General features: G+C 28.0%; 1 protein-coding gene across 9 annotated transcripts in view; it reads right to left on the bottom strand.

Annotated features, from left to right (window-relative positions):
• Positions 1 to 10,118, bottom strand: part of LOC100570020 — a 231,206-nt gene that overhangs the window by 22,841 nt on the left and 198,247 nt on the right. The window lies entirely within an intron of this gene.

The raw sequence follows: 10,118 nt of genomic DNA, 5'->3' as shown, positions 1-10,118 counted from the left end.
AGTTGTCAACAGTTTATTTATATTTATCTAGATAAGATAAAGATAATTTAAAAATTTATCTAGATAATCCCAACCAACACTGTTAATAGGTACTAATATTGGAAGTTCGATTATGCATCACATGGTATTTTTCTTTTTACCAAATTATAATATGTACCGGACTTTTTCACCATTGACTTTTAACCACGGACATTTTTACCTCGGACTTTTTGGTAGTATACCAATTATATAGGTCTTTGAACTATATAGATATAATTTGTATATTGGTTGCAATGATAGGTGTCGGATAGTGCTTTGTGTCGCGGGCCATGGGGAATATTGATGGGGAATAAAATGTTGAAAATACTCGCCAATAATTTATAATTAAATTGGCTCTTTTGATATTGTTGAAAATGATTTGAAAACTACACCATGCACTTCTACGTAAAATGTCCAACTTGATTGTTGTATTTTCAAACTTCATTATTTAACCACAATTTTTCTATACTTTCCCAAGACATTCTTTTCGTGAATCTTGTTGCTTGCTGTAATTATAGTTTGGCAGTTAAGCGTGTGTCTTTCCTATACATGTATTTTAAGGCGCTCAATAAATTCATTTTTATGCTTAGCAGTTAGTGCGACCCTGCTTATATTATAACTTAAAGTAATTATAACAGTTTTTACAAAATGTTCTAATTTTTACAGCTCTGTTTCACCGTACAGCCAAGTGTACGATTTTTTGATTTTTTAAAACGACAGCCTAAATTTTAATTTCTTGTGCAGAATACTTTTTGTAAAAGTCGACGCATAAATATCAAATATGTTTTTAATTAATAAAATCATTTAAAGTTTATAGTTAAAGTTAACACCGCTCATAAGAATTTTGTATTATGCTTATAGATATTAAAAAAATAACTATCTATTCAATATTCCATATTATAATTTAATATATTACATTTTAAACATCGGCGTTTTAACAAAAGTCGTATACACCCGATTATATTATGAAATTAAAAATCTAAGCGTTTGCTATAAAAAAAATTAAAAAAACCTAAAATATTATGACCTACATCATATAAATATAGAGCTGATAGTAAAAATTTTGAATTTTCTTAAAAATACAATATGCATGTACAAACGTAGTATAATGGGTATATATAAAGTTATAATGGTTGGAATGTTGTATATACTCGGGTCAAAAAGTACTGTATATCTACCTATAATTATTATTGTATGGTAAAAACCGTGTACGCGTAAGGATACAACCGCTATTTTGAGTAATTCGCGTCATTAATTGTCGAACGACGACGACCAACATAGAGAAATCCAATAATTGGTACAAAAATCGTTTTTTGTAGACGCTCGTGGTATGCATTTCGGAATAAAAGAATTGTTGAGACGTTTAACGCTTGTAAAGTATAGTATAGAAACCTATGGATGGCAAAAAAAAGAAGCTGTATAAAACGTTTTCGAGGCTATTTGACGTAAAAAATTTACGCGTCACATTCGTCACAGAAAATGTGTTTGTTCGTTCGCAGTGGAATCGCATTCCACGCACATCCAAAATAATATACTGCGACAATACTCACCGACTATACTTTCCGCGGATATGTAGCTTACAATCAATATATAGTTAAATAGTTTAGGATCAAAATTATTATATTTTACGCAGAATATTGTATTATTATTTATTATATATCAATATAGTTTATGTGAATTTAAATTCATAAGTTTTATACTTAACATTTTTTTTTTCAAAAATCATACGTTAATATACGTAGGTACCTTTTAATGATTTGTGATTATTATTGTTGTTGGTCTACCAAGTACTAATACACAAAACTACAGTAAGTATATTCCTAACCTATTGTAGAATTATATAGTTTTAATAAGGCTGGGCAAAATAATTCAATTCAGTTCATTTAACTATTTGTTTTTCAATTAAATTTATAGACATTTTGAATACATAAATAAATTATGTAAGAAATTAAGCCAACAAATACTACAAACTTAAATTAAGAAGACGCTACATCCACATGCCCTGTCTCCGTCTTACAAACACGTAACATTTAATTTTAAAGCAAGTTATTTTAAAATTGTTAATTGTTTGAGCATTTTAAAATTATCACAATTTGTTTTAAAATTAAAATCTAAAAAAAACCTATGAGGTTCACTAGAAAATATTCTCACTTCTAAATTTAAAAATAGGTCAATTCGCTCCAATATTAACTATTACAGAGTTAAATGGATTATTCAGAACGTACAATTTGCTATGTTATGTTTAATTATATATGATGTAACTTATATTAATATAAAAAACTTAATTTAAAAAAAAAAAATCTTTAAATGGCAGATAAATCAAATTTTATTGATTAAAGTGGAATATTTAATCAGAATTTTTTTACATGAAACTTTATCTGATAAGTTAAACTGCACTGTTTAACCTATAATATTATAATAATAACAAAATAAAGTTAGGGATACAAATTCGAACAGTTGCTAATTACGGGTCGTGATTATTTTTTTAATGGGCTTGATTGATGGAATTTACTAAAACTGTGGAAGAGCTGGTTACGTATAAAGTATTGAATACCACTTATGGGTAACAAATAACAATAAAGTTGCAAGTCACGCGACTTAAAAATATTGACACTTTCAAGCTTATGTGATTATGTATGTTGATTTATTTTTTGAATGACAACAGCATATAATATATTTTTGATTTATATTCCAAAGCAGAATATTTTTCTGAGAATTATTGCAATATGCAATAATTGAATTTTGATCGCGTAGTTAATAGCTAAAATAGTAGCTATTTAAATTTTTGAACGAGCGCGGTGAGGGATGTCAAAAGGCACACCCCGTCAAAACGTTTGACCACTGGTGCGCTCATCAAAACTTGTGAATAATTAACAAGTTTGGAATTCGATTTATAAATTATATTAAGTATTTACATTATCAGAAAAATATTTTGCTTCGAAACACGAAATTAAATATTAAATATTTTAACATCAATTTTATATTTTGAAAATACCGATAGCGATAAAAATAGTAAAAGTATTATTTATTAATAAGTTAAAATATGTAAAAAAAAAATTTACAAAACTGCATTAATACTTTTCAGTAAAAATGAATGTTTACTTTAAGAGAACCACCTTGTTACGTTAACGGACGTGGCAGACGCGATGGTGGTTTAAATCTAGATGTACAATATTATTATCTTTTCGCCCATAATTCTTTAGTAACATAATAATAAAATTACGTATCAAATTTCGAGTCATAATAATAATAATAGTAATAATAATCCCTTCGTAATATTTAGGTAATCACAGATGGTTAAAACAGCTTATATCGTCCGTCAAGTAGATTCCTGAAAGTCTCTTGCGCTCCGCTATTCAAATCGAGATCAATGCGCAAATTTGAATCGTCAGTAGGTCATAGATAATATAATATATTATATTATATATAATACATATATTATATGTAAATTAATACTGGTTGGATAGGTGTTTGGGATGGATTTAAATTGTATGATTTCAAAGATATCTTACTCGTTTGTCACGCAGTCGACTTATAAAAATATATTATAATACCTACGCTCTTCCATACAACAATATTTATACGGAGTATACATTGTTGTTAAGACAAAGACTAAAAAGCATAATATTTTAAATTGAACACATACTTATAGGTAAAATTATGTATCTACGACAGTATAATATGAGGCACCTGTGTTTTCGTTTCAGACAACCCGCGATATACATTTTATGTTAAATACAGAGGCGTATGCAAGGGGGGTGTTTTAGGGAGGGATATGACACCACTGCGTATTATATTATATAAATTATATTGTAATCAAGTGTACAAATATTTATATCATTAATGTTATTTTCTACCAGAACTATAAAACAAAATTGTATATAATTAAAATTGCTTACTGTTTTATTATATAAAATTTCAATATTATCAGAGGAATATAGTTTTAAAAGTGCTACGTACATTAAGTTTCAAACGAAAACTTTTTCCTTATCTCGAACGACGTTTATCTACTATACGGATAATCTACCATCAAAAAAATGTATTGTATATATTTCTTGATGACATCGCCCCTTAAGAAAACACTAGATACGCCACTGATTATATGTGCCCGTACAATACGCCATTTACCTATTATATCGAGGTATCTATCTATATATATATGCAATTCTGTGTTCATATTTTTTTTGCTGTTATCCGAAATCCATTGATCGATATACACGTATGTTCGCCCAAAATAACGTGTACCTATTCCAAAATCACATCCGTCCGTCTGTCTTCTATGTATACAGTTGAAAAAACATCTGATCAATTATTATTATACGCTAGACGACAAAAAAAAGTTTAAAAAAACCGCAGCGGAGCGAAGGACGTAATGACTTTAGGGGTAATATATTTCCCCTTAGCCGCGGCCTTCGTTCTCGCATCACTATTATAATCCCCTCCCATGCCCAGGAGAGTTCCGAAATGATTTTTTTTAGCATATAATATCTAAGTATCGATATATTACTATCAGCTATCCCAGTGGGGAGAATTTATTTAATTTATAATTTTTTTTTTTTTCGTAAAACGCGCTATTGTATGGTTTACCTGTATAGTAAATACTAAATAGCCATATATAGGGTTCTAAATTTGAAATATTTCAAAATTGAAAATTTCACTGAGATACTTCAATGAAATTATGAAAAATATTTTTCTTTTTTTATACATGTTCCGTTATAGATAATTAGAAACAATAAATTGATTACACACTTATAATTAAAGGAAAACATATTATTTTTGTTGATTTATTATTTGATATTTGTATATTCTATATTATGTAATGCTGAAAAATATTCATGGCATTATTTTGAGAATAAAACATTTTTTTTTACATGAGTCTTAAAATATTGTTGTATGTGAACCATCAGCGATCCAAAAGATAATGGTTTGAAATAAACTTGAGGTCAATTCCAACAATGAATGAAATAATAGTGCATTTTCATTTTTCAGTAATTATAAAGTGTACTAAAGTCGTATAATGTGTGTGTATATGTGGCTGAGTGATGCGAAGGGGCTCTGGGATCATTATTTAATACTTAGTTCATATAATGTGTTATAAGTACACATTTATTAAACAACTTATAAATTAAATGTAAATATGTTACATATTTTCTTTGTTCCATACAATAAACCAACTTTTAAAAATATTCACTTAGAAGTTAACGACTATTAACTTTTAGATATAATAAACATTTTATTTTTATTTTTCATCAAAATGAAATATTTCAAGAAAATAAATTTCATGAAATTTTAAAACCCTAGCCATATAGGTTAACATTCTTGCAGGAACCGATATATCATGGGTGAGCCACCCAGTGTTATTTATTATTTATTTAGTAATTTTATCAGCGTTACCAAAATATATTGATAATGATATCGGGCAACTCTTGTGTAAACGGACCACGGTTTTGGAATTAGAAAAAGTTGAATTCTCGCTATATTTTGTGGCGTAATAATATTTTTAAATAGCCCCATCCCCCTTTGAATTACGGAATAGTTACGGAAAAGGTACGAAATAGGTACGGATAGTAGTTACGGAATAGGTACGGAATTGATATGGAGTAGTTACGGAATAGTTTCCACACAGCATACAAATATTACTTAACATTTTGGTAAAAATATTTTCAAGATAATAATATAGTTGTCAAAATATTATTTTTACACGTGAGTGTTTGGCAGAATTTTTAAGTGGGTAGTGTAGGGCGGGTGGTATTTCAAATTTTGATACCGGTATCCGGTATTTGTTTATTACCGGTTATACGGTATTTTCGAAAATATCGTGGCTCGGTAATTATCGAAAATACCATACTCCGGCAAATTTGTTAGTGTTTCTAAATTTCCAATCTAGGATAGGGTTATTATATTATAATATTTTCGGTAATTGCCGTGGCATGGTATTTTCGGTAACAACGGTAATTACCGGTATACCAAAAATATCGACAGCCCTACCCGTAGGTATATGCCATGTCTGGGTGGGGGATGGCGGCTTTTCTCTCCGGACACCATTACTGCCCGAAGAAAAATGCCGCCCGTAGTTAGTCCGCTCGGCCACTCCGTCTCCAATATATGTAATTTAATAACGTTATAACATAATATTTTACATTTTAGATGTTTAGACACTGGTGCTGCAGCGCAAAATGTTATGCATTTCGTATTCAATATTTGTCGCACATTAAAATTTTGAATACCTGCAGATGTTAATGGTTTAGGGATTTAATAATGCAAAACAAAACAGAAAAATGTAAAATATAAACATATGTATGCATACAAAGCAGTGGCGCCGAACTTTGAAAATAGTGGTCAGGCGAAATCAAAATTCAACGGCCACAATTAATGTGTTCGGCCTCAAATGATAAAAAAAAAATAATAAATCTATCACGTACCAATTTGGAATAGTTTTAATTTATTTTTATACTAAGATATTGGTACCTTTGTGCTGTACTTTTCAGTATAATTCTAATTCAAGGCTGGGCATTAACGAGTTAAAAAGTTAAAGTTAAGTTAATTTTAACTAAGTTACTTAACGAGTTACTTTTTTTTTAAGAAGTAACTTCTATCTTAACGAATTACTTTTTTTTTAAAGTAACTTATAATTTAACTGGTTAATTCATTTTATAATCACGTTAAATTATATACTTTTATAATTAATTTGATTATTAATATTTAGTTCATAGTTGGTAATAACAAAGTAAAATTTAAAAGTTTTACCATCACTTTGGAAAACTTTTAGGTAAAAAAATAAAATATACAAATAATTTAATTATTTTGTTGGATTTCATAATATATAAGTACTTACAACAAAATATATTTTTTTAAGATATAAAGACCTACATTATAATATTATGTTATTTGTAGATCTTTAACATGAGGTGTAAATGGTGTAATTATAAGTTTTATATGAAAAAAAAAAGTAAATTATTTTTAACTTAGTTAAGTTACTTATTTTTTCCAACTAACTTGTAACTTTAACAAGTTAAATAAAAAAGGAAAGTAACTTTTAACTTTAAACTTAACTTACATTTTTCCAAATTAACTTAACTTAACGAGTTAAAAAAAATAGTTAACTTGCCCAGCCTTGAATTCTATTATACTACTATTACTACTATAACATGTTATGTACACAGCAGGTATTGTATTTGTATAACTTATAAATGTATATAATATTATAATATATATTAATATAATCTAACCTCTACAAAATCTATAGTTTTTTTTAAAATTAATATATTTTTTAAGGAGAAACTGGGAAACTGTGGTTATTAGTCCTTAAAAACTAAAGCTATTTTATTATACGATATTATCATATAATTTTTAGTTTTAAATATTTAATAAGTAGTTATTGTTACATAATAATGCTGCCGAAAACTGTAGAATAATTTAAAAAATATACGGAATATTATAATTAATCCATTCACATATTCTAACCATACTTTTAACATTTTTTGATTTATGTTGAAAATTTATGATAATAATAATTCTCTTAATATTGTAGTTTTAAATTATATATTTATATATCCATAAATGGCCAAGCTAAATCTGGTGGAGACGTGCATTTATAGATATGTCATAGGTACCTATTTTCAATGCGTTTTAGAAGCGTTATCGCTGTACAGCATTTGCGAAAATTTTACGGTGTACAGCTTTGGTAGTAGCATGTGTGAATGTCAGGCATAACACAATCGTCAACGGTCACACACAATAAAAAGTGGTCAGGCCGTGGCCTGCACAGATCATAGGACTCAGTGACACTGATACAAAGTAATTTAAGTAATACTACAAACAAAATATAATAATTTTAAAATATGCAAAATATTACTTTACTATAGATACATTTTATTTTATTTTTATACTATTATAATAATATGTAGATTGTAGTAGGTGCAATTCTCAAATTAAAATTTCAAATCGTTTTTAGTGTATACCTATATACACTACAAACCTTTATTATAAGAATATTATGGTCGGACGTATAGAATTCATGTGTTTCTCTCAATGGTTCAAATATACACAATGCGAGGTAAACTAAGTGACACGAATATGTTTTGTACACTTACGTATAATATGGGATGAGTTTAAAGACGAAATTTAGATGTGTTAATATTTTTACATTAAGTCACGTACACACTTGTAACATTTTCTGTTACACGGCGTAACACCGTTCCACCAGTTGTCGGTAAATTTGGCTGCATCAAAGGATGTTACGCGCAAATGTTACATGTGTGTACGTGGCTTTAATATTTCGACGATTAGGCATTAATCGTTCAAAGAATTTGGTACCTTTAATATGGTATTTGAAAAAAAAGTGAGAGAGTGTGTGAGCCCACCATTACACTCTGGGGAAGTAAAACATCTTTCATAAGTAATTGGGCCAGTGAAATTATAAGTGAGTTAGGGGGAGATTGAGAAAAATCAATACAATAAAAAAATATGTAGGAAATTTACGATAGACATTATTGTTTATTAATGGTTGCTATGGACATATTATATAAATAAATAAAGAAACGTGTCGTTTCATTTTTCATTACGATTTTGTTTCCACTCACACCTCAAGAAAGAAGTTTTACTTCAAAAATATTTCAGTGACAAACTAGTCCAACCCCAGATGTGGTTGGTTCGTGGTTCACACATTTTTTTTACAATAATAATATATAGAGTGTCAATAAAAAAACAATATTTTTATACTGCTCATATTATACAAAAAATAATATAGATACCTTAATTTTTTTTAAACCTTTGGAATGGTAAAATAAAAATAAATTGAGTCAGTAATAATATTGGTTGGGTTGCTACGGAACGGCACCATCAAAATAGGTCTGGTGGGCAAATTGATTGTGTTTCGATACACCGTGTGTCATCGGCTTTAGTAAATAATAATATAAGTACGGTTACCTGAGGAATTATTCAATCGTTATAACTGCAGAAATATCGCTTGTAAGCTAAAAGAGCTGCAAAAACTTTTCTCGATTTCAATTTTAAATTGCTAACTACCTATATTATGTCCATAATACCCAATAATAATTCGTTATAAAAATGTAACATGTTTTTTTCTATAGCTTACGTGCTCCTGTGTACCATATATCATGGCTACGAACCATTTCTATAATTACATTTTATATCTATAACCATATATTATAATATTTAAACGAACGTGTCCTGCAGACTTATTGACTGATCAACGTAGAGCCTAAACTATGATAGCTAGATACAAGAAATTTGCATGGTAACTATACCATTAATAATAATATAGGGGTGTATTAAGAAAGGCTTTTAAAATATTCGCATTTTAAAGAGGTGATTACACAAGGATTTAGAAATTCACAATATTAAGGAATATTTTTCTTAGAAGATGCCCATTGGCGGCACCCCGATTATCTTTTTATAATGTTATCTATGATCTATTATCTTATAAAATTATAATTCTATTTTTTCTGAAAAAAAAGTATCTTGAGAGATTTTTGTATCCTTTAAAATTTAAAATATTATGATTCTTTAAGCATACACGGTTTTATAAGTGCATTTTTTAGGATTTTCAGAGCATTATACACTGCAGGGGTATTCGAGCGCATTTTTATGGTGATTTTTTAATGCATTAAATTCACAGCTCTAATTATTAATTATTTCCGGATTTCAATGCAAGATGTATCTGTTTTGGGTGATCTTAGATAATGCTTTCCAAATACATAATTTGTTTCCTGAAAAACAGATACCTACAGGTAGTAACTTATATCTTGCATTTTTTATGTTTTTCATTTTTCGAGAATTTTTAGCATTTGTAATTTTGTTATTTTTAATGCATATTTCTGCATTATACGATTTACTACATTAAATTTCTAAAGATAATATTTTATTCATTTGTTTTTCTTGATGTTTAATTTAATGGGGTTTTCCTTACATATCTATGATACGTCGCCTCTTATAAAAATTTTTCAATTTTCAGTTTTAAATTTTTTCAAAATATTTTATAATATTTTACTATTTTTATTTTATTTATCTAATTTTTACAATAAATTAATTTGTACATTTTTAAGGGCATTATTGCGGTAAAATGCATTTTATGCTAT

This window comes from Acyrthosiphon pisum, chromosome A2 (genome assembly GCF_005508785.2).
Source record: "Acyrthosiphon pisum isolate AL4f chromosome A2, pea_aphid_22Mar2018_4r6ur, whole genome shotgun sequence".
NCBI lineage: Eukaryota > Metazoa > Arthropoda > Insecta > Hemiptera > Aphididae > Acyrthosiphon > Acyrthosiphon pisum.
Note: the sequence above shows the minus strand (reverse complement) of the source record. Positions and strands in the feature narration are given on the sequence as shown.